Genomic DNA, 25968 nt, shown 5'->3' with positions numbered 1-25968 from the left:
TACTTACGAATAGCTATTTTTGATTGCCATGAAGTGTGTTCTGACTTGCATACAAATCAACTTGCACACAGACTCAGGAACGGAACTCATTCACATACTGGGGACCGCCTGAAAGGCTTAGAGGTGGATGTGGAAATGCTGGTGTTCCCATAGACTATTTTTCCCTTGTCTTTTGAATTAACAGAGGTAAGGAGAGAAGCTGTTCAAGGATCTTTTGGCCAAGTTCCCACAGGGTACCTTGCAGACAATACAACTGCAGTCAAAGTGTCTCGGTATTGAGGTACTGGAAGATCTGCGGGTTACATTGTTCTCAATGCTATTGTGGTTCTAGAGCATTGTTGGAACTGCATCAAAGTTGAAACTTTATTGCTGGAACAGCACAGCAGGTCAGGCAGCATCCAGGGAACAGGAGATTCGACGTTTCGGGCACAGGCCCTTCTTCAGGAATGAGCAGAGAGTGTTCAGCAGGAGAAGATAAAAGGTAGGGAGGAGGGACTTGGAGGAGGGGAGTTGGAAATGTGATAGGTGGAAAGAGGTCAAGGTGAGGGTGATAGGTCGGAGTAGGGTGGAGGCGGAGAGGTCAAGAAGAAGACTGCAGGTCAGGAAGGCGGTGCCGGGCTGGAAGGATCCGGCTGAGACAAGGTGGGGGGAGGGGGGATGAAGAAACTGGTGAAGTCCAAGTTCATCCCCTGCGGTTGGAGGGTTCCCAGTCGGAAGATAAGACGCTCCTCCTCCGACCGTCGGGTTGTTGTGGTTTGGCGGTGGATGAGTCCAATGACCTGCATATCCTCGGTGGAGTGGGAGGGGGAGTTGAAATGCTGTGCCACAGGTTGGTTGGGTTGGTTCGTCCGGGTGGCCCAGAGGTGCTCCCTGAATCGCTCCGCAAGTAGGCGGCCTGTCTCCCCAATATAGAGGAGGCCACACCGGCTGCAGCGGATGCAGTAGATGATGTGGGTGGAGGTGCAGGTGAATCTGTGGCGGATATGGAAGTTTCCCTTGGGGCCTTGGAGAGAAGTGAGGGGGGAGGTGTGGGCGCAAGTGTTGCACCTCCTGCGGTTGCAAGGGAAGGTGCCGGGAGTGGTGGTTGGGTCGGTGGGGGGTGTGGATCTGACAAGGGAGTCGCGGAGGGAGTGGTCTCTACGGAAAGCTGATAGGGGAGGGGAGGGGAGGGAACTGCATCAATCCAGGTTACCAGAAATTACTTCCTCACATCCCTGACTTGTATGTAGATAAAGGAGAATATTTTGAGAGTCAGAAGGTGTGTCAATCAATGAAGAAATTTGAGGCTTTGGGTCTTCATGTTTTGCATGAATCTTTATCCACCAGTACAGTGTATGATGCCAAGGTAAATGTTTGCTTTGTTGTTTGTCACAGTAACAAATGGACTTAATTGTGGCAAAAAAATCATTTAATTGTAGCACTTGCATTTTGTTTCTGTTTACTGAGAAAGAACCAATGCGGCTCAAACCATTCTTTAAGTTGCTCCAATCTAATGAAGAAAATCTGAAATCAAACATTCTGCTTAAAATGAATGCTGTCCCTGATCGGGTGACTTAATTTTTGGTTATGAGTGCAGTATATCTGTTTGGTCAACTGACTCTCATCCAATTTGTCAGCAAGCACTGTTTATTTCTTTTTAGTACTACTTTTGATTGTCAATTGTAACTTGTCATAAAACAAACTTCATAAATTGCAATAAGGTGGCTTCCAAAGATTTTCATCACAGCATAACACACCACAAACAATATTTCAGATAAGGTGGCCTCCTCCTCACGTTCAGGGTGGATGGCTCTTAATGACTTTCACCAACATTGATGCTCACAGAATGGTCACATTTCCTCTTCTCTTAGCAGCAGGAAGATTAGCATCTAACTGCATCTCATTTCTTACCCTCATAATAGTAACGATTAGACATTTTTGATCTGAGTGGTTAGCATGGTGGCACAATGGATAGTACTGCTACCTCACCGCCTCAAGAACTGCGTTCGATTCCAGCTTTCAGTGACTGTTTGTACGGAGTTTGCACGGGGTGCTCTGGTTTCTTCCCGCAATCCAGATGAGCAAGTTAGGTGGATTGGTCATGGTAAAAGCAGGTTTCTGTTGATGGGATGGGTCTGAGTGTGATGCTGTTTAGAAGGTCAGTGCAGATTCAGTGGGCTGAATGGCCTCTTTCCACAATGCCGGAGATCTGTGAGGGGTTAGAAACACAGAAAATTGTTCTTTTTCCAATTGTTCCTTGAGGCACTAGGACCAGAAACATTTAAACAACTGAGGAAAACGAGCCTGCTAACTGTCAGTCGTTATCGAGTTGGTGCATTCTCCATGGCAATAATTCAACCAATCTGAGTCCAATTGCCAACCAATTAACACTTTTCTCTCATGGAGTATAACATATTGTCTTCACCTCTCCATTTTAAGAGGAAAAAACAAAATACAGAAATACTGTGAAATGAACTTTCTGATTACACTGGCTCTCTGTTTTGAAGTTACAAGATGAATCTGGCCAACACGTGCTATTCAACAGTTTTACTGATTCTACCCTCTGGTTGGTATTCTTGCAAAATGTCCTGAAAAGCTTGAAAAGAATGTGTCTTTTTCATTAATCTTTTGTCCTGTTTGTGGATTTTGGGGAGAAGGTAGAAGTGGGCTGGAGGGGGTTAGCAACTATGAGTTTGGAGGCAGTAGAGGAGGCATTTCAGATGAGATGAAATTGATGACAGTCATGGACACAACAGCCTGATGCTCGATGGTACGGTCATGGTCCAGGGGGAGATAGGAAGAAATATCCAAGACCTGATACTTAGTCTCTGGACTATAGAGGTCAGTATGTGAGACAACATCATTTGACCACCATCGTCAGCAGGCTTGATGATAAAGTCATGATTGGATCTGAGAGAACGAACTGCAGTCAGTTGAGAAGGGAATATGTCTGAATGGGTAAGGGGGGAGGGGTGCAAAGAAATGAAGACAACTAATGTTGCACAACCAATTCTCAATGCACAGGTTGATTGCAGGTAGCAGGCCAGAAGCAGGGGTCCAGGGAGAGGGAGAGTGTTGGAGATGGGTGAAGGAATCAGTGAGATGGCAAAAGGACTCTTGTCCAAAGAAATGGTCACAGAGGTGACGAAAGATGAGTTCAACATCAGGTGTGTCAGAAAGTTCAGCATCAAAGAGTGGAAGGCCAGAAGGGATTCGTAATTAACTGCAAATGGTGGAAGAACTGGGAAGGTTTTTAGTGTGTTTTTTTATTCGCTTATGGGACGTGGGCATCCCTGTCTGGCCAGCATTTCTTGCCTGTCTCTAGGTGCCCTTGAGAAGGTGATGGTGAGCTACCTTTTTGAACCGCTGCAGCACACATGCTGTAGGTTGATCTATAATGCGTGAGGAAGAGAATTCTAGGATTTTGAGCCAACAACAGTGAAGGAATGTTGATATATTTGCAAGTCAGGAAGATGAGTGGTGTGGAGGGAAAATTGAAGGTATCTGCTTCCATTGTCCTTGTAAATAGAAGTGGTCATGGGTTTGGAAAGTGTTGTCTAAATATCTTTGGTGAAGTACTGAGTGTCGGTGGTGGAGTGTGTGGATGTTTGTGGGTATATTGCCACTCAAGTGGGCTATTCTGTCTGGTGACAAGCACCCATCCATGTGAGTGGGGAGTATTCCATCACACTCCTGACTTGTGCTTTGGAGGTGATGGACAGACTTTGGGGAGTCAGGAGGTGAGTTACTTGCCACAGTATTCCTAATCTCCAACTTACTCTTGTAGCCACTGTTTATGTGGCTAGTCCAGTTGAGCTTCTAGTCAATGGTAACTCATAGGATGTTCATAGTGGTGGATTCAGTAATGGTAACACCATTGACTGTCAAGGGATGATAATTATATTGTTTGTTTCTTATTGGAGATGGTCATTTCTTGGCATTTGTGTGGCACAAATGTTAGTTACCAGTTGTCAGCCCAAGCCTGTACATTGTACAGATCTTGGTGCATTTGAATATGGACTGCTTCAGTGTCTGAGGCATTGCGGATGATGCAAAACATTGTGCAATTTTCTGCGAGTATCCCTGCTTCTGACTTTATGATGGAGGGAAGGTTGTTGATTAAGTAGCTGCAAATGAGATGTGTAAGTTCAGTTAGGGTGATTGAAAGTTACAAGCTAGCCAGGAAGGACCTAAAGAAAGAGCTAAGAAGAGCCAGGAGGGGACATGAGAAGTCTTTGGCAGATAGGATCAAGGAAAACCCAAAAGCTTTCTGTAGGTATGTCAGAAATAAAAGAATGACCAGAGTAAGATTAAGGTCAGTCAAGGACAGTAGTGGGAAGTTTTGAGTGGAGTCCGAGAAGATAGGAGAGGCACCAAATGAATATTTTTCATCCGTATTCACACTAGAAAAAGATAATGTTGTTGAGGAGAATACTGAGACACAGGCTATGAGACTAGATGGGAGTGAAGTTCATAAGAAGGAGGTGTTAGCAATTCTGGAAAGTGTGAAAATCGATAAGTCCTCCCAGGGCCAGATGGGATTTATCCTAGGATTCTCTGGAAAGCTAGGGAGGAGATTGCAGGACCCTTGGCTTTGATCTTTATGTCGTCATTGTCTACAGGAATAGTGCCAGAAGACTGGAAGATAGCAAATGTTGTTCCCTTGTTCAAGAAGAGGAGTAGAGACAACCCTGGTAACTTTAGACCAGTGAGCCTTACTTCGGTTGTTGGTAAAGTGTTGGAAAGGATCATAAGAGGTAGGAATTATAATCATCCTGAAAGAAATAACTTGTTTAGGGACAGTCAACACGGTTTTGTGAAGGGTAGGTCATACGTAAAAACAATGATTGCAGATGCTGGAAACCATATTCTGGATTAGTGGCGCTGGAAAAGCACAACAGTTCAGGCAGCATCTGAGGAGCAGTAAAATCGATGTTTCGGACAAAGAGGTCATGCCTCACAAACCTTATTGAGTTCTTTGAGGTGATCAAACAGGTGGATGAGGGTAACGTGGTTGATGTGATGTGTATGGATTTCAGTGAAGCATTTGATGAGGTTTCCCACATTAGGCTATTGCAGAAAACATGGAGACATGGAATTGAGGGTGATTTAGTGGTTTGGATCAGTAATTGGCGAGCTGAAAGAAGATAGAGGGTGGTGGTTGTTGGGAAATGTTAATCATGGAGTTCAGTTACTGGTGGGCTACTGTTCTAGGACCACTGTTTGTCATTTTTGTAAATGAACTGGATGAGGGCGTAGAAGGATGGGTTAATAAATTTGTAGATCACGTTAACGTTGGTGGAGTTGTGGACAAGTGTGGAAGGATGTTACAGGTTACAGAGGGACATAGATAAGCTGCAGAGTGGCCTGAGAGGTGGCAAATGGAGTTTAATGTGGAAAAGCATGAGGTGATTCACTTTGGAAGGAGTAACAGGAATGCAGATTACTGGACTAATGGTAAGATTCTTGATAGTGTAGATGAGCAGAGATGTCTCGATGTCCATGTACATAGATCCCTGAAAGTTGCCACCCAGGTTGATAGGTTTGTTAAGAAGGCATCCAGTGTGTTAGGTTTCATTGGTAGAGGAATGAGTTTCGGAGCCATGAGGTCATGCTGCAGATGTACAAAACTCTGGTGTGGCCGCACTTGGAGTACTGTGTACAGTTTTGATCGCCACATTACAGGAAGGATGTGGAAGCATTGGAAGGGGGTGCAGAGGAAATTTACCAGGAAGTTGCCTGGTATGAAGGAAAGGTTTTATGAGGAAAGGCTGAGGGACTTGAGGCTGTTTTCGTTCGAGAGAAGAAGGTTGAGAGGTCACCTAATCGAGACATGCAAGATGATCAGAGGATTAGATAGGATGGACAGTGAGAGCCTTTTCCTCAAATGGTGATGGCTAGCATGAGGGTCATAGCTTTAAATTGAGGGGTTATTGATACAGGACAGATGTCAGAGGCAGGCTCTTTACTCAGAGAGTAGTAGGGGCGTGGAATGCGCTGCCTGCATTAGTTGTAGACTCGCCAATTTTAAAAGCATTTAAAATGGTCATTGGATAAACATATGGATAATAATGGAATTGTGTAGATTAGATGGGCTTCAGATTGGTTTCACAGGTTGGTGTAACATCGAGGGCCAAAGGGCCTGTAATGCGCTGTTATGTTGAATGCTCTAGATTGCTGGGCTTAGGACACTACCCTGAGGAACTCCTACAGAGATGTCCTGAACCTTCAACAACCACAACCATCTTCCGATCTGCCAAGTATGACTCCAACCAGCAGAGAGTTTACCCCTGATATCAGTGATTCCAGTTTTGCCCAGGCTTCTTGATACAACACTCAGTTGAATACGCCCATGATGTCAAAGGGCTGTCCCTCTCACCTCACCTGAGAGAACTCTGAGATTATGAAAAGTTGTGATAGATTGCTGATAGACTATACAACAGAGTGTCAAGTAGAAATTGTTTGGTCTATCCTCACATTCAACACCTTTTTTTTTCTTCACATTTTCTAAAGGACACAATTTTGTCAAATGCACATCTGTGCTACTATATCACTAAAATTATATCCTGTTCGTCTCCATTATGTTCCTTCTGTTGCTGTTCAGACCAGTTGCTTTTTGAGTACAGTTTATCCTCTTTACATTTGTCACATAGTCATATAGCTTGGCATCATTTGTGATGCCAGCATTCAGCTTATCTTGCATGGTATTCTTAATTATGTATGCCTAATCTGAAATAGAGGAGAAAGTGAGGTCTGCAGATGCTGGAGATCAGAGCTGGAAATGTGTTGCTGGAAAAGCGCAGCAGGTTAGACAGCATCCAGGGAACAGGAGAATCGACGTTTTGGGCATAAGCCCTTCTTCAGGAATCAGGAATAGAACTTTAGATAATGGTTGCTAGGTCAATTGAAACACAAGTTTGCTTGTGCAGAACACGTGATGGCCTTCCATCTGATAGGACAATAGATTGTGTGGTCAGGGTTAACTTTGTATCACGTATCACTTGTATGGCTCAACAGCTCAAGTGCAGGTCTTTGCACATTAGCTGCAGATGAAGGCAGTGGTCTGAGAAGATGTGGGATTCACTAACACTATTTCTCTGGACCCTCTTCTTGCTGAGCTTTTCTCATTTCTGCACACCCTGTCCAGTCAGCCGCCAAAGGTCACCGAGGTAAAAACAATGACTGCAGATGCTGGAAACCAGATTCTGGATTAGTGGTGCCTGAAGAGCATAGCAGTTCAGGCAGCATCCAAGGACCAGCGAAATCGACGTTTCAGGCAAAAGCCCTTCATCAGGAATAAGCCATCAATGAGTATTTCCCAGTTGCTAGTGTCAGTGTCCACAATGGTGATATCACACTTTCAATTTACTTGGCAATGGAGGTATGGATAGCTAAAAGGTGTAACATAATAGCTAGTCAGTAGGCAGTTGACTGTCGAGTCAAGATTAGAGTAGTGCTGGAAAAGCACATCAGGTCAGGCAGCATCCGCAGAGCGGGAAAATCGATGTTTCGGGCAAAAGCCCTTCATTCGGCTTTTTTCCTGATGAATTATATTTCCTGCTCCTCGGATGCTGTTTTTGCAGCGCTACTCTAATCTTGACTCTAATCTCCAGCATCTGTAGTACCCACTTTCGCCCAGTTGACTACAGAGCAGATCTTTGGGAGTATGACTGTCATTTGTTCAGATATCATTGGCTTAGCAATGAGTAACCTAACAGAAGTGAAATGTTTCAGACTCTGTCTTTTCCCACCAAGAAATGCTAAATATGGGCCTGAGACGAAATTGTTCAATTCGGCTATTTTCCCTGGAGCATCAGAGGCTGTGGGATGACCTTATAGAAGTTCATAAAATCATGAGGGGCAGGGATAGGGTGAATAGCTAAGAAATATTTCCTTGAGTAACCGTGTCCAAAAGTAGAGAGCATAGGTTCAAGGCGAGAGGCCAAAGATTTAAAAAGGACCTAAGGGGCAACTTTTTCACAGAGATGATGGCGTGTGTATGGACTGGGCTGCCAAAGGAAGTGGTAGAGACTGGCACAATGACAACATTTTAAGAGGCATCTGGATGGGTATGTGATTAGACAGGTTTTTTGAGAGATATGGGCCAAGTGCTAGCAAATGGGACTAGATTAATTTCGGATATCTGGTCGGCATGGACGAGTATGACTCTGTGACTATCTTCTCATACCAACCAAGCATATGCCATTGGTAGTTGGGTGAGAAGAGGTGAACTGGTCCAAGAATGGAAGCTTGTCATGATAAATAAAAGGGAGGCTGAGGGCTTCCTCTTGGTGGCAGCAGGAACACTGCTATTTCTCTTGGTTCATGAGATATGCTGCAAAACTTTTCTTGAGTTAACAGGTCCCACCTCCGGTTTCCTGAGTTGTGGAAAATCTGCACAGTACCCCATTTGAAAAATAGTATCAGCTTCACAATTGTATCGAAGCAACCTGATTTATTGCTGAAGGGCCCCTTCTCTCCTAAATAAGACTTGCACATGGCATATGATCCAATGGTTAAGAAAAGAGGCTACAGGTGTACAGATTCAAATTGAGATTACTTTTTCAAAGATTTTAACGCCCCTCTAACTTTTGCAGGTAGGAAGAGGATGGAGGAAGAGTGTTAAAATTAAAACTAAAATATTTCAGACAGCATTTCACCTTGTGTTCCCTGAAAATCTCAATCCCTCCTTTTCACTTCCTGGCAAAGCAGTTTTTCATCTTTACGTCTACAGTAATTTCAACTCTGGGTCTTCCAGTTTATATTTTTGATGGATTTCTATGACATTGCCCTGACAAATGAGCTTCCTTGCTCTTCCAAAAATAAAGAAAGGAATTTTATGGCACTTGTCAAACGTTGAAATGTCCTGAACTGCTTTGCAGATAATGAAGCTCTTTTGAATTACAGTTACAATGCCAAGAAGGAAACATTTGTGTCAATTTTGTGCACAGCAATATCTTTGACACAAGCTATGTGGTAACAACTGCATTGTATGTTTTAATGAGGTTGTGTGTGTGTGTGTTATCTATTGACCAGGATACTGGGGAAAACTACCCTGCTCTTTCACAAAACAGTGCCACAGGATATTTTACAAGAGGATGGTTGGGATCAAGTAGATATACAAAGTTCTGAGGGGAATAGTCAGGTTAGATAGGAAGAAACCTTTTCCTTTACTCCTTTTCCCTTACTGAAGGGGTCAACAACTTGGAAGAGCAGTTTTAAGGTGATGAGCAAGATGTTAAGAGGGGATTTGAGTGAACACATTTTTACGTAGAGGGTTGTCGGCATCTGGTGGTGGTCTAAAATGATAGTAGAGGAAGGAACCCTTAAAAAAAAATACATGGCAGGATGGCTCAGTGGTTAGCACTGCTGCCTCACAGCACCAGGTCAAGTTCAATTCTGGCTTCAGTCAGTGCCTGTATGGAGTTTGCACGTTCTCCCCACGTCTGCATGGGTTTCTTTCAGGTGCTCCAGTTTCCACCCACAGTCCAAAGGTGTGCAGGTTTGGTGGATTGGTCATGCTATAGTGTCCAGGGATGAGCAGGCTAGGTGGGTTAGCAATGGCAACAGCATGTTAGGAGGTGGGCTGGGAGTGTGTGGGACGGTCTTCAGAGGATCGCTGTGACTCAATGGGCGAAATGCTCTGTTTTCCTACTGAAGGGATTCTATGACATTTAAAAACAACTTTGATGAAAATTTGAAATGCCATAGCACAGGAAGCTCCAAGTTAAATTCTGGAAAATGGCATTAGAATAGGTGTATGTTTGACCAGCACAGACACTATGACTCAAAAAACCTTTTTTCCTTTTTCTGTAAAGACTCTATGACTCCAACTCTGTATGACGTTTTATCCAATAGACAGTACCTCTGCTTGAACACACAATTTTCTGATCAAGACACCTGGTTCAAAGGAGAGTCATGGTTGATACCCTTGATGAAAATTGCATGGACACAGAAGGATAAAATACCAGAAGCTTTGAATAAGAAAATTACACACATTATTCCAGCCCTTCTAATATTTGAAATATATTTTTGTTGACCATGCTTTAAGGAATAATGAAATAATGTCAGGGACAAAGGAGTTAGTGACTAGCTTTTGGTAAGCTGGCTGACTTTTTACTCAGTTGCATTTCTGCTAATGTATGGCATGTCTACATCACACAATCTCTACTACATAACAAAAAATGTTGGAATTACAAGATCAGGTAGCCTCTGTAGATAGAAAACAGGAGTTAATAGGCAGATGCCTCTTGGAATCATGACACATTTAATGATGGAATGTCTCAAGCATTGCCTGCCCAACGTCTATCCAGATCTGTAATCGGAGGAATAATTCCATTAACTGTGAAGGAAATCATAACCAAAAGAGATGAGAACTGAGATGTTGATCCTTCATTGTCATTTCACCCTGAGACAAATTGAAAATTGCCGCTAAAATAAAGCTAAGGCAAAAACAGAAACTGCTGGAGAAACTCTGCAGGTCTAGCAGCATCTGTGCAGACAAAACAGAGTCAGAAGTCACATGACCCCAGGTTATTGTCCGACAGGCTTATTTGAAATCAAAAGCTTTTGGAGCTTCATCACCTGACGAAGGAGCAGCATTCTGAAAGCTTGTGATTTTAAATAAACCTGCTGGACCATAAACTGGGGTCATGTGACTTCTGAATTTGTCCACCCCAGTCCGACACCGGCAGCTCCACATCAGAGAAAACAGGGTTCATGTTTCACGTGCAGTGACCCATCGTCTTTCGAAGACCTTTCTAAAGAAGGGTTACGAGGCTTGAACATGAACTCTGCTTTCCTTCCACAGTTTCTGCCTGATGTATTGAGTTTCTCCAGCATTTCTGTTTTTATTTCAAAGCAACCCCTACTGGTTTAGAACAAATTCATAATTGCCATAAACATGCCTGTAATGTTCTGTTCACAGTAAGCAACACTTTGATTCATTATCTCCTGACACTCCTCGCTTATTTACTTATCTTTATATTCCCTTTAATTCCAATCCTCATTATCTCTCTCCTCAAATATCATCACCATTAGCATGATTGTTATCATCATCTATTTTTCTGATTTATTTTTAATATCAGTCAGTGACATTGGTTGTGTGAAGTGAGGTTGTGGAATGCTGGAACTATTTTGTTGACCTGACCTGTGGGAATACAATGGTTGGGATTTGTGGCTCTTTTTGAGGATAATAATAATTAACAAGTCTTGATGAAGCAAATTGCCAAAGCCACAATATTATTTCGAATGTGCAGACTGCTTCACTTTGTCAGCAAACATATAATCAGGATTTAATTGGCATGATGTAAGTTAAGGTCATTGAGAACTCCTGAATTAACAGGATTGCATAATGGAGATCGAGAGGTGAATGCTGGAAATCTAATAAAATCAGGAAATGCTAAAACTGTAAAACGGTCAATGAGTCACTGAAAATATAAATGGCAATCTATTTCTCTTCTATTTTCAGATGATTAAGGGCTTATGCAGTGTTTTCAGCAATTTCTGTTTTTAAACTGGAGTAAATTAATGATGTTAAGAATTGTGCATTAGTCCTGTGTCATGTTTAAAAGTATCTTTTGCAAATTAATGAATTAGGCTGTCAAGATGATCTCAATGACTGTTTTGATTAACATGAATTTTCCACTTTTTTTTTCCCTTGTTGTTCTTTTGTTTGCACGAGTTTTCCTTCCAGAGATTACATGGTGATGGGAGAATGGGGCAAGAGGCAGGAGAAAATATGATACCCATGAGCTGAAGGGCAGGTTTGATGGACCAACATTTTTGAACAAACTCAAATTTGTAAACTCAAGCATCAACGCATTTATTTACTTCCCATTAAAACCGTGGGGAAAGCCAAGCATTTCTGAGTGGGGAAATTAATAAATATATCAACACAAGGGACTTTAAGTCAGTTCATCTTTCTAATTTTCTTTGTCTACACATAAAGGATTGTTCCAGTGTAACATGATTTGAAAATTATGCCTTAACATTGCTAAAGGGACTGATTATTCTGATTTAGTATTTAGTGAAGTGCTATTGGTGAGCAGGTGGATTATTAGAGATATACGCTTCTCATTATCTCTGCCAACTTTCAGTTCTATAAGAAGTGCAGCCAAAACTGAACAGAATTGGAATAATTACTACATTATACAGATTTACTAAATTAGAATGCTGCACACAGATCATTCATACAAACCTACTCCAACTCAAATAAATATGCTAGCAATTAAAAATGAGATTATAAGAATATATCACGAGAAAAGAGTTTTTGACTGGCATTTTTTATCTTTGCTTTTCCATCTTCTTGCATCTTTCTCTAGATGGTAATCATTATTGAGGGGTTTGTTCTATAATTGCTAGATAGCATCCAGTAGCTCACCTCATTCCCCATATACATGTATCTGATTTGACACTGAATGTCAGGAGCCTGTTTGGTTTTATGGGACCATTGTAGTAAACCCAAACTGTTTGCTTCTCTTATTTTTTTCTCTCTCAGTTCCCCTCTGAACCTTTTATATCCAGCCTAGTTCTCCATTATATTATTCACCTGAATTTGTCATAAGCGCAGATTTTCTTATTTTTGCTTCATCTTAATCTCTATCTCTTCTGTCATCAAGGAACTGCTGGATTTGTTTGCTCTATTTTCTCCTTTGTGGGAATATGCCTTGACTATAATTGAACCATCTCATTTCCAAAGACAGCTCTTTGCTTAGTCACAGTTTTACTTCCTAATCTTTAGTTCCAATTAATCTGAGCCCTCTCCATTCTCGGTGCACTGAGATTGGCTTTGCCCCAGTTAATTATTCTTAAACTGGGTTACTTAGTGTCGTTTTTGTTTCTTCCCTTGCACTGAACCCATCTATAACTTCCTATTTCCTAATCTAGTACCGCAATGTTTGTCTATCGTAATTTTCTTTGCACCTTGGTATCCCTCTCCAGTTTGAACTTCTTGTTCCCACACCCCTACCACGTTAAATTAATCCCTCCCAATCGCACTAGCAAATTGCCCTGCAATTTCAGCTATGTTTAGGTGCACCCTCTCCAATCTGTATATGTCCCACTATCATTGAGGCATAGTTAGCATGTTTATGGATGACACCAAAATTGGTGGCACAGTAGACAGTGAAGAAGGTTATCTGATTTTGATCAGTTGGGTCAATGGGCTGAGCTGTGGCAGATGGAGATTTAATTTGAATAAATGTGACAAATTTCATTTTGGTAAAACACACAAAGGTACATCTTATACAATTAATGACAGAGCCTGAGATAGTGTTGTAGAACAGAGAGATTTAGGGGTCAGGTACATAATTGTTTGAATTTGCGTCACATGCAGACACGGTAGTTCAGAAGGAGCTGACCCAACCTTGCCTTCATTGCTCGGACTTTTAAGTATTGGAGTTATGAAATCAGGTTGAGGTTGTGCAGGACATTGGTGCTTCTGAAGAACGTTGTGCAGGACATTGGTGCTTCTGAAGAATGTTGTGCAGTTCTAGGAGCAGCTGTAGGCCATTCAGCCCTTTGAGCCTGCTCCACAATTCAGTGTGATCTTGGCTAATCATAATGTGGTCTTAACTCCAGTACCTCATATCCCTTCACTGATTTCTAGGTGAAAAGTTTAATCTGTCTTGAACATATTCAATAACACAGCCACCAATGTACTTCGGGGAAAGCAGTTTGAGAGTCTAATGACCCTCTCGGAGAAGAAATCCCTCAAAATCACCATCTTAGAATCATCGAGTCATAGAGATGTACAGCACAGAGACAGACCCTTCAGTCCACCTCGTCCATGCCGACCAGATATCCCAACCTAACCTAGTCCCATTTGTCAGCACCCAGACCATATCCCTCCAAACCCTTCCTATTCATATACCCATCCACATGCCTTTTAAATGTTGCAATTGTACCAGCCTCTACCACTTCCTCTGGCAACTCATTCCATACACGCACCACCCTCTGTGTGAAAAAGTTGTCTCTTAGGTCTCTTTTATATCTTTCTCCTCTCACCCTAAACCTATGCTGTCTAGTTCTGGACTCCCCCACCCCAGGGAAAACAACCTTGTTTATTTATCCTATCCATGCTCTTCATAATTTTATAAATCTCTATAAGGTCACCCCTCAGCCTCCAAAGCTCCAGCCTGTTCAGCCTCTCCCTGTAGCTCAAATCCTCTAACTCTGGCAACATCCTTGTAAATCTTTTCTGAACCCTTTCAAGTTTCTCAACATCCTTCCGACAGGAAGGAGACCAGAATTGCACATAATATTTCAACAGTGGCCTAACCAACATCCTGTGCAGCTGCAACATGACCTCCCACCTCCTCTCCTCAATACTCTGACTAACAAAGAAAACATACCAAACACCACCTTCGCTATCCTATCTGCATGCGACTCTACTTTCAAGGAGCTATGAGTCTGCACTCCAAGGTTTCTTTGTTCATCAACACTCCCTCTGACCTTACCATTAAGTGTATAAGTCCTGCTAAGATTTGCTTTCCCAAAATGTAACACCTTGCATTTATCTAAACTGCACTAAACATTTATCCATCTGCCACTCCTCAGTCCATTGGCTCATTTGATCAAGATTCCAATGTAATCTGTGGTAACCTTCTTTGCTGTCCATTACACCACCTATTTTGGTTGTCATCTGCAAACTTACTAACTGTACCTCCTATGTTCACATCCAAATCATTTATATAAATGACAAAGTAGTGGACCCAGCACCGATCCTTGTAGCACTCACCTGGTCACAGGCCTCCAGTCTGAAAAAAATTAAACCACTTTCTATTTCTCGGTTCGACATGAGGGGAAACATTGTCTCAGGAAATTTTCTGTCAAGCCAATCAGAACCTTAAATAAGGTAACATCTCATTCTTCAAAACTGGCCTAACTTGCTCAACCTTTCCTTGTTAGACAATCATTTCATCAAGAATCATCCTACTGAACTATTTCCAGTCAGGATTTATATCCCTCCTTGAATAAATCAATCAAAACCCAGCACAATAGTCTATTTGTTTTTTCCAATGTATTTATACAATTGTAACAAGACTTCTCTACTTTTATTTTCTATCCCCCTTACGTTCCATTTGTCTCCCTAATTATTTACTGTACCTGCTTATTAATACAGTAGATGAATGCTCGGATCCCTCTGTACCAAAGCATTCTTCATGTCCTGCCTTTCAATTTTCCTACCAAAGATCAAAGCCTCACATTTTCTCACATTGTACTTCATGTTGTCAAATGTTAATCCACTCGCATAGCCTACCCATATCCTTTGCATTTTATTTCTGAGCTCTTCATACAATTTGCTTTCCAGGTCTTGTTGTTATCAGAGTCGAAAAGTGAGGTGCTGGAAAAGCACAGCAAGAGAGGCAGTATCCAAGGAGCAGGAGAATCGACATTCCTGATGAAGGGCTTATGCCAAAAACGTAGATTCGCCGACTCCTCAGATGCTGTCTGACCTGCTGTGCTTTTCCAGCACGACACTTTTCGACTCTGATCTCCAGCAACTGCAGTCCTCACTTTCTCCTTCTTGTTATCAACAAATTTAGCTCCACTAAGTCTTCTTAAGACTTCTCTTTATATAAGCACGTTTTAGAGTGATCAGATGCTTCAAAGCACTCTACAGCCAAAGAAGCACTTTTGAAGCATTGCCACTGTCGTTATGTAGGAAGTGCTGCAGTCAATTTGCATTGAGCAAACTCTCAAAATAAAGGCCAAGGAAAATCTGTTTTGTAATATTGATTGCGTTAAATATTAGCCAGAATTGGGGGTAACTTCTCTGTTCTTTCAAATAGCATCATGGGACCTTTTCATTCACCTTTAGCAGGCACTTTGCGCCTTAGTTTAATTTTACATCTGAAAAATGTCACCTTTGACAGGGTAGCACCTCCCCAGAGCACTGGAGCGAAAGCTGAGGTTTTTGAGCACAATTTCTGGATTTATACCTACAGCCATTTGCCCAACATGTTGAAAGTCTGAAGATTTTGCGAACTTTGCCTGTGCATTTTAATTGTTTGCATTTCTTTGGAAGATGCTGACTGTAAAAATGTCACCTCTCTCTCGCGCTCCCTGTAAGCTCTGGCTAAGAGAATGAGATGCTCAGTCAGGGTATTCACTCCTGATTGTTGCCTATTGACCCCCGCTGGCCAGTGAAAAAGAATCCTAAGCTACCTCAATTTGAATAGCCTGCCCACGGTGAATGTCTCGGCTTACAGATCCCTCACTGTGAAGTGATAAAGATCAGAACACCTGCTATTTATGTACAAAATCTGGTATTTATTCTACACATGAGGGCGATTTACACAAAGAATATAAACAGTTTGTTCTAATCAACTGGCAATCATTGACAAAAGAAATTGCTGTAATGACAGATTGTCACAGAATTATTCCGGAAGGAGGCCAGTCGGCCCATCATCTGCGCTTGCTCTCCCAATAAGCATGTGCAGGGCGACTGGGAAAGGGTGTCAAGAGTTGCATTTATATTTAAACTAGCAGTTAATGGCTTCTTAAATGCCTCATTTTTGACCTGCCTCCTCCAGGATTCCAGGCAGTGTTTTACATTGCCTCTTATGTTTCGGGAACTTGCTACGCTGTCCCGCTATTTTCAACAGTTCTCAATATTCTGCATTCAAATAAAATGGGCAGGCTATCCTCCGCGCAAAAGGTTTGACACAACGCCGCGGATTTAAACGCATACAGCAAAAAAAAGGTTTTCTGAGTGCACAGCAAGAACTGACAGAAAAGGGGAAAAAGTGTTTCTGTTGTCACCGGCGAAATTAGGGGGGATTAATTACCCCGTAACACAAAGTCCACATTGAGTTGGGAAAATATCTTTTCCGCAGTTGGGTCAAACTGGACTCGAGGCAGTGCTTTTGTTAATGCTTTATAAATACACGCACCCTTTCCCTTTCCACGCGTTTACAGACAAGAATAAAGTTGAACGGAGTTGAGAAATGACTGTGGCAAAGCTAACTCTCGGTGCATCTTACAGGAGTGAGTGAGTGGGAGGGAGTGAGAGATCTGGGCGAAAGCGAACTGGCAGTAGGGCCAGCCTTCAGCACCTCCTTTGCACTGGGCAAAACGCTCGGTGGAAAAATTGGCAGAGGAGAAGCGTTCTCTCTATAGGCTTCCGCGTCCTCTTCTGGGCAGAAAAATGCATTGCAACAAGCTTTCAGAGATAACCACTGAGCAAAAAGATAGAGCTTCTCTTGCCCTCCATCCTCCCTCCCCAATCTCCCTTGCTGAGCAAACGCCTTGACTAAATAATGAACTCTTCTACCTGCCCTTCTGCAGAACACAATTACAGGGAGAGTTGCAGCAGAATTACACACACACACACATATATATATATATATAAACATACAGAATGTCTGCTTCATGGAGCTCGGGAGGCTTTTATTTTGACAGATGCCAGTGAGTCCCTGGATTTGAATCCCACCATAACAGGAGCGCCAAGTCAGGCTCGGGGCTGGGAAAGCAGGAGAAGATGTTTATTTCCTGCCCAGTTGTTGACACCAACATCTGTCTGTGTGGCTTTTTGTTTTTTTTTAAGGTGTGTGTGAGGTAGGGGGCGGTGTCTTCATTAACTCTTACCACCTTGTTGCAGCTCCAACCACTTTGCTTAGTGTTATTTGGTGACAAGGCGAAGACACTTTTTTTTTGGCTTTTCTCCCCTTCCTGGCTATCGGCGTCGTGTCTCTCTGTCTCTGTCTCTCTCTCTCTCTCTCTGGCAGCTTTGCCCTCTCTAAGCTGCTCACAGCGACCGGAGATCCTCCTGAAGGCTGATCCCGTTCTCGCAGCGTTGGTTGTGTGGAGCGTACAACAGAACGAGCCCCAGAGAGCTGGTGGCTGTTCCGCTGGGGGTAAGTCACACGTTTATTTTGTGTCATCTCTCCATGCAGCCACCTCAAGAGGTCCCACCATAAAACTGATGACAGTCATCTTCCCACTGTCAGAATGGACTGAATTTCGCACCTCTTTTTTTCTGTCTTGTTTTTGAACGCACTTGGATTCCAATCAGCTTTCTGACAAAGTAGATTTCATCGTGTACTCCTAAAATTAAAAGGGGTTCTCTCCATCACAACCACCCCCAACCATCTTCAACCATCTTCCTCTAACTAATCTCCATTAATGAACAATTTATGAGTGTACTGATTTTTACAGCAGTTTCTTTGAAGTGATACTATCTCAATACAAGTGCACGTTAAGAAAAAAAATTAACTGATCTCAATGACAGCAGATTTACTGAGGGATAAGTCTACTGTCATAGATTGTGACATGGTTTGAATGGAATTTTAAAAAAAAAAATTCCAGATCCAGGTTAACAACTATTCAAAGTCTCAGGTAAAATAGTACTAGGTTTTTCATTATCCATCTGAAATCTGGCTTTTCAGAAACGTTGACAGCTCATTTTCACGACTTACTTTACATTTTAAAGACACAAGAACAGAAATTACTGGAAAAGCTCAGCAAGTCTGGCAGCATCTGTGGAGAGAAAGCAACGTTAATGTTACAGGTCCAGTGAATGTTGGTAGCAAAGGAAAGGATGGTATATGTGCTGAAGATGTGATGGCTTCCTCAGCTTTCTCTGCTGGACCTGCTGGATTTTTCCAGTAATTTCTGTTTTTTGTTTCAGATTTTCAGCATCCACCGCTGATTTTATTTTAGTATTTTAAAGGATACTTATTAAACTGACATTACTTCTGTATTGGTATGAAAGTTGTTATGTTTGTGCCGTAGTGTAATATTCTGAACATTGCCTGTGAGTGACTTGACATGCATCAAAAGAAGCCTTCAGTCTCTTGTACTTGTCATATTGGAACATCTTCCAATTAACTGTGCAGGTAGAAAAAGTTTGGCTGGGATATGTCATCTTCTGGAAGTATGTTCCTTGTAGTGTTGTCATTTGACAGGATGTATGTTATTGAACTGTGGGGATGTATAAAGTGTATAAAATTGACCAGTCCATACCTTCAATAGGCTAAAGTTTGCGCATGATAAGTAGACTAGTGAAAGGGACACTGCACACATGCAAGATTTCTTTTCCCCTGAGTGTTTTCGAAACTGGAACTGTAAAGGAGTGAAGTTCCTTGTGATTAACAGAAGCTGAATTGGAATGTACAAGTGAAGTTTGTTTCTGTTATGCTAAGTGGCTCAGTTGCATTGCTGGAGTGACATTTTGTCTCATTGTAAGAAGCACAGGCAGAATGGATGAATGAAATTTCTTATGATTAGAGATAAAAATTGACTGCATTCTGAGTTCAATTTTATTGTGACCGTACAAGATGACAGGAGGGAAGAACTAAATGTTAAACAAAGTATTTTTTAAAAAAACGTATTGACAAATCAAACAGTTTCACCAGTAGTGGTAGGACTATGAGCAGGAGGCTGTCAACAGCTCGCAACTGTATCTCTCCAAACTGCTTTACATCTTCTAAAAAAAACAACCTAAAAGATGATGTTGCTTAGATGTATTGTGGGAGATTGATAAACCAGAATACTGGTAACTCTTAATTGTTAAATAAATACAGACAACCTTTAAAAAGCTATGATATTTGGGCCAAGAAATTTCTTGAGCATAGAGATGGGATCAGCAGGAGTGAACTGAAACAGCTTGCCAATGTCATTTCCTTTCTGAATGTGTTTTGTTTTTGTTGCTTTTTTTTGTGTAACACATAAAAATGTAAGCGATCACCCACTTTCCAATTCCTTTACACTCACTGATAAATCAAGAGAAAATATGGACTTGAACAGTTTCCATCTCCATCTGAGTATCTCATGATCTTGACAAATTTATTTACTTGGGTGATTAAGGAGAATGTTGTAGCATAAATGAAGACAAAGCATAAATTGTGTTTCTATTCGGCTATGTGGTATCTCACTGCACATAATAAACACAAATAGTCTCCTTGTGTAATCCTAAGGGATGAATCCCCACGATCCCAGAGCAACCAAAGTCTTCCCCTCTCAATTCCCATTTCAGAGGCCTCCTCATGTCTTATCTGACATTTCTATTCCTTGCTGTCCTCATCCATGTCGTCCCTTGGAATAATGTAATGTGACCTTTCCATCTTTTTCTCTGTCTCTCCCTTCTTCTCTGTTCTGTTCTTAGCTACAGTGCCATTTAATTTCTCTCACTGCTGTACGTAAAAGAAAACTAAGCTATGCCATGTGGCAGCTCGTGATTGAAGTGAACTGGGGCACCTTCGAATATTGTTTCTGTTCTGAAACTATTTCCGTCCTCCAAGTGAGTACTATTAGCTGTAAGTCTTCTTCAACTATTGCAACTACTGAACAGCATCAGAGTTCACTTGTATTACTCTTTTGGCCTGTTCCAACTTATGAATAAAGTCCATATACATTTAATAAATTACAGAATGCTGCAATACATAAGGAGGCCATCAAGACTGGGCCAGCTCTTTGACGGAACAATGCAATTAATATATCCCAGGCAATATTATTGCTGGGGAAGTCAGATCCCAGACTGGAGCCTGGCTTGATTGATAATATTTTGCTTTGTTATAGTTTTAACAAAATCATCTTTTACTAATACACTGCACACAATACTGCAAATTTTGCTTCAGCTTTAAAAAGGAAAGATATATTAATAAAATTAATGAAATAGAATAAATCAAACCATCTAATTATCATACAAATTCAAAGATAATCAATCACACCAAAAAGATGATTCCATTAATCCCAAAACACTCCCTTATAAATTAAAAAGGAACAACATTTTTGCATTGTACCCAAAACAGGCTCCTGGTACAATACTCAAAACACCGCACATACAATACAAAGAACACCAGAGTCCCTGTATCTCACACATAAATAAGCTAAAATCAACTGTGACCTCTGGAGCTGCAGATATAGCTCCAGGAAGAAGCTTATATACCTGAGGTTCAATGTATGCAGCTTCAAGTAGCTTCTTCAGGGTTTATCCCTTCATTTCTGGTCTAGGACTAACACTAACCCCTCACTCGAAGACAATCTAGTTCACAATATATCATTCTTTTCTCAGATCAATGTGAGTATGTAGCCATCCTATTCCAAGGACCTTACAGGACTACCCCACTAAAAGTCAAAAGTAAAACCTAAAAATCTCCCTTGCTAAGCTACAGTTCTCTTGAGACAAAAAGAACATGTTCCAGAAATCTCGACCAAATCTCGAGGCTCCATTATTTACCTGATTGGTTTGCAAAAACAAAGAAAATTAAAAACAAAATGTAGAGAATGCTGGATGACTAGAGAAATTAAGTTTTGGTTAAGAAACAGAAGGAAACATATGTCAGGTATAGACAGGAGAGATCGAGTGAATCCTTAGAGTATAAAGGCAGTAGGAGTATACTGAAGAGGGAAATCAGGAGGGCAAAAAGGGGACATGAGATAGCTGTGACAAATAGACTTAAGTAGAATCCAAAGGAATTTTATAAATACATTAAGGACAAAAGGGTAATTAGGGATAAAATAGGGCCCCTCAAAGATCAGCAAGGCAGCCTATGTGTGGAGCCACAGGAGATGGGGGAGATACTAAATGAGTATTTTGTATCAGTGTTTACTGTGGAGAAGGACATGGAAGATGTAGAATGTGGGGAAATAGATGGTGACATCTTGAAAAATGTCGATATTACAGAGGAGGAGGTGCTGGATGTCTTGAAATGCATAAAAGTGGATAAATCCCCTAGAACTCTGTGGGAAGCTGGGAACATGATGACGGGGCCCCTTGCTGAGATAATTGTATCACTGATAGTCACAGGTAGGTGCCGGAAGACTGGAGGTTAGCTAACATGGTGCCACCAGAAAAGAAGGGTGGTAAGGAAAAGCCAGGGAACTAAAGACCAGTGAGCCTGACATCAGTGGTGAGTAATTGGTTGGAGGGAATCCTGAGGGACAGGATTTATATGTATTTGGAAAAAGCCATGACTGATTAGACATCGACAGTATAGTTTTGTGCGTGGGAAATCACATCTCACAAACTTGATTGAGTTTTTTTGAAGAAGTAACAAAGAGTTTGGATGAGGGCAGAGTGGTAGATGTGATCCTCATGATTATCAAGGTTCGATCTCATGGAATACAGGGAGCACTAGCCATTTGGATACAGGACTAGCTCAAAGGTAGAATACAGAGAGAGGTGGTGGAGGGTTGTTTATCAGGCTGGAGGCCTGTGACCAGTGGTGTGCCACATGGATCGGTGCTGGGACCACTAGCTTTTGTCATTTGTATAAGTGATTTGGATGTGAACATAGGAGGTCTAGTTAGTAAGTTTGCAGATGACACCAAAATTGGAAGTGTAGTGGACAGCAAAGAAGGAGTACAATGGGATCTTGATCAGGTGGGCCAATGGGCTGAGGAGTCGCAGATGGACTTTAGATAAATGTGAGATACTGCATTTGGAAAATCAAATCAGGGCAGGACTTATACACTTAAAGTTCTGTGGAGTGTTGCTGAACAAAGAGACCTTAGTGTGCAGGTTCATTGTTCCTTGAAAGTAGAATCACAGGTAGATAGTATAGTGAAGAAGGTGTTTGGTAAGCTTTCCTTTATTGTTGAGAGCATTGTATATAGGAATTGGGAGGTCATGTTGCGACTGGATAGGATATTGGTTAGGCCACTTTTGGAATATTGCATGCAATTCTGGTCTCCTTCCTATTGGAAAGATGTTGTGGAACTTGAAAGGGTTCAGAAAAGCTTTACAAGGATGTTGCTTGGGTTGGAGGATTTGAGCTATTGGAAGATTGGCTGTTTTCCCTGGAGTGTCAGAAGCTGAGGGGTGGGGGTGGGGGACGGTGACCTTACAGAGGTTTATAAGATCATGATGGGCATGGATAAGATAAATAGACAAGGTCTTATCCAGGGAGTGGGGGAGTCCTGAATGAGAGACCATAGGTTTAAGGTAAGAGGAGAAATATTTAAAAGGGACTTAAGGGGCATCTTTTTCACACACAGGATGATGCGTGCATGAAATGAGATGCCAGAGGAAGTGGTGGAGGCTGGTACAATTACAACATTTAAAAAGGCATCCAGTGGCTGTATGAATAGAAAGGGTTTAGAGGGGTGTGGGCCAAGTACTGGCAAATGGGACTAGATTATGATTTGGAGACTAAATTAGGTTAGGATATCTGGCTGACATGGATGAGTTAGACCGAAGGATCTATTTCTGTGCTGTACATCTCTATGGCTCTATGATACACAAAATCCATTCACATTAAACCAAGGTCTCAAACACTGTTTTAAAAGAAATCACTATGCTAAGCAAATGCCTAGCATAGTTAATTATTAGCTTCAGATGCACAGAAAACACAATGGTTAAGAACACGAAAACCAGAAACCCAAATGCACAACAAACTATATTAAAATACATTGATTCTCCCAGTTTAAATCATTAATTTCATTCCATCCTTTGCCAATGTCAAATTTCAATATTTCTCCTTTTCAAGTAAATATCTAATTCTCCTTCTGAAAGTCATCATTGAATAAAATTCCAACACCATTTCAGGCAATGTATTCTTGATGATCACAACATGTAAATCTTCTCATGTTTCCTCTGGTAATTTTGCTGATTCAAAGTTTGTGAGAAGATTTGTAATTCAGGTGCTCGTTGTTGTGGTTCTGTTTGCCGAACTGGGAATTTGTGTTGCAGACGTTTCTTCTCCTGTCTATGAGGATGTCACCTAGACAGGGGACGAAACATCTGCATCACAAATTCCCAGCTCGGCGAACAGAACCACAACAATTTTGCTGATTATCTCAAGACTGTTTTCTCTGGTTACTCTACCTGAACCCTGAATGATATTGAACACCTCAGTAAACTCTCTTGTTAAACCTTCCTGAAGGAAATTATTGTTATTTCTTTGGTGTCTATGTACTGAAACCCCCTTGTCAGAAATTAGTAACGGGACACGCTTTTCAAAATGTGTTTGGTTAGATATTGTACGTTGTGCAGTGATTGTTTGTTCCCATTGGCCAGTTTGCATGATTGTGTCCCTGTCTCAACAAGGAAATATTACCATGATAGTGGTGAATGTGATGTAAGTGGCTGGTTGTGTGGACTTTCCAACAAGGGAAGCTGGGCAGAGAGAAAGGATGTGCATCATGTTTCTCCAACAGATGCTTCAGATGTGTATGCCAACATTCCTTTACATAATGTGGTTAAATGTTCAGGCTATCATGCAATGTAGTTTGTTTTTCCACCTCTTTGCCTGAACAGACTGCCAGGAAATGGATGCAATCTGTCTATCTGCCTGGACACCTGCAGTGGTGGTCAGTGATTCATTTGGTACCTCTTGTATCTAGCTGTCCAGCTGGGACAACTCTGAGATGTAACTTTGGAATTCATTCTGCTGAATACTTTTCCTCTGCTTGTTGATCAGCAAGCTATAGATTATTTTTCTCAGCTCAAAATTCTCTTGACTGGTCACTGTGTTGATGAGAATGTAGCAATAACATTGAGGAGTCCTATCTACCAACTCTCAAGTCATGCAGAGCATTTTGTTTTAGCATCAGTTAACCTATTTTACCCCCATTCCATTGCAAAGCCGCTGAAACTCACAAGAGTGTGGAGCACATGTTGCCCCTTGTGGTGTAGTCTAGATTGAGAGATCACAGTTGTCGGAAAACACGTGGCAGCTTTAAACCAGATGAGGAGGAGTTATTTCTCTTAAAAGATTGTGAAACTGTTGAACTCGCTCTTCCAGAGTGCAATCTATGCTGGGACACAATAAATTTATGGAGGTGATGGGATTTTTATGAGTAATTAGTTAAATGGTTATGGGGAGTGGGCAAAAAATGGAATTGAGATCAACCCTGACTGTCTGAAGTAGCAGAGCAGGCTCAAAGAGCTGGATTGCTTACTCCTACTCCCAGCTCTTATGTTCTTATAAGTGAATGATCAACACTGACATGGGTCATAATGGTTATTTTTGTTTGATATAGTCAGAACTTTTGGACTTTACTCCCCTTTTTGCATCATGATATAATTATAGATCATGACTACGCTAAGACATCCATTGTCAGAGTGGTAATAAGCTACAGGAAGGAGATTTAAATTTGTTTCAAGCAGATCTTCAGTTCAGAGTTAGTGCATGAGGTGAGAAATGTATTTTCCATCTCGGAGGAGAGTGTCTGAATGAAGTAGAGACTTTTCATTTCCCAATTATCTTCATCTACCAATTTTCAATATTAACAACTTGCATTTTTCCATTGTAATTCTATTGATCAGCATATTCTATTAGAGGCCTGAAAGTTGAGCATTTTTTGCTTCCTTTGCAAATGATCTGACTTGTTGAGTGTTTCAATTATTGTGGGTTTTGATTTTCTTTGTTTTAAGTTTTCATTGCTTGTATTCTTTTGTGTAGTTAAGATTTGATGCATTTGAAAGTCATTGTGCTGCTCTTGAAACCTATAGTTCATCTTTCAGAAGGCACCTTGGATGTGTAAAGAGCTGCCTGAGACATGTGTTCTCAATCAGGCAACGTTCTGTTGCTATGACATCTTTTCTTAACATTTTCTGGGCCAATTTGTAAAAATGTTATAACCGTACTCAGAGGCACTTACCATTTGGTAAGTGTACTTTCACTCGATCCCTTCTATAGGTCAGAAACTGGGAGACTGAAGACTGCCATTTCTGTGAAGTGGCAACCCACTGAGCTAGATCTTTTGAAACCTGACACTGCATTCTAAGCAATGCAGCAAGCAAACATGAACATTTTGGTTTTATCTGAAATTTCCAAGTTCAGGCAAAATGATTAATTTCTCCACATTCTTTTGCTCTATCATGCAATTAGCAAATGGAGATAGCTGCTCAGGTGTCTTGATTTTAAGCAATAGAATTATACTACCTCCCGGTAAAAGAGGTTATTTCTTGTTCTGAATTTTCCTCCTTTCACTCAGTTTTAGCCACTGACTGAAAGCTGAAACATGGGATAACTTACTAGATGGATTTTCAGAGAATCATGAAGTTTTTATTACACAACAGGAGCCATTCAGTCCATT

The 25968-nt window shown here is 41.4% G+C and overlaps 1 protein-coding gene across 18 annotated transcripts in view; it reads left to right on the top strand.

Annotated features, from left to right (window-relative positions):
* LOC122557375 (teneurin-3) overlaps positions 1-25968 on the top strand; it is a 2678940-nt gene that overhangs the window by 435592 nt on the left and 2217380 nt on the right. The window contains exon 1 of one of the 18 annotated variants that reach the window (XM_043705082.2): positions 17505-17840. The exons of the other annotated variants lie outside the window; for them this stretch is intronic. The gene's annotated coding sequence lies outside the window, so the exon portion shown is untranslated. Of the gene's footprint in view, positions 1-17504; positions 17841-25968 lie in introns of those variants that run through there. 18 annotated transcript variants of the gene reach the window in all.

This window comes from Chiloscyllium plagiosum, unplaced genomic scaffold (assembly GCF_037043375.1).
Source record: "Chiloscyllium plagiosum isolate Xiang-an unplaced genomic scaffold, Cpla_swu_hap1 HiC_scaffold_2, whole genome shotgun sequence".
Taxonomy (NCBI): domain Eukaryota; kingdom Metazoa; phylum Chordata; class Chondrichthyes; order Orectolobiformes; family Hemiscylliidae; genus Chiloscyllium; species Chiloscyllium plagiosum.
The sequence above is the reverse complement of the archived record's forward strand: the minus strand, read 5'-3'. Positions and strand labels throughout refer to the sequence as shown.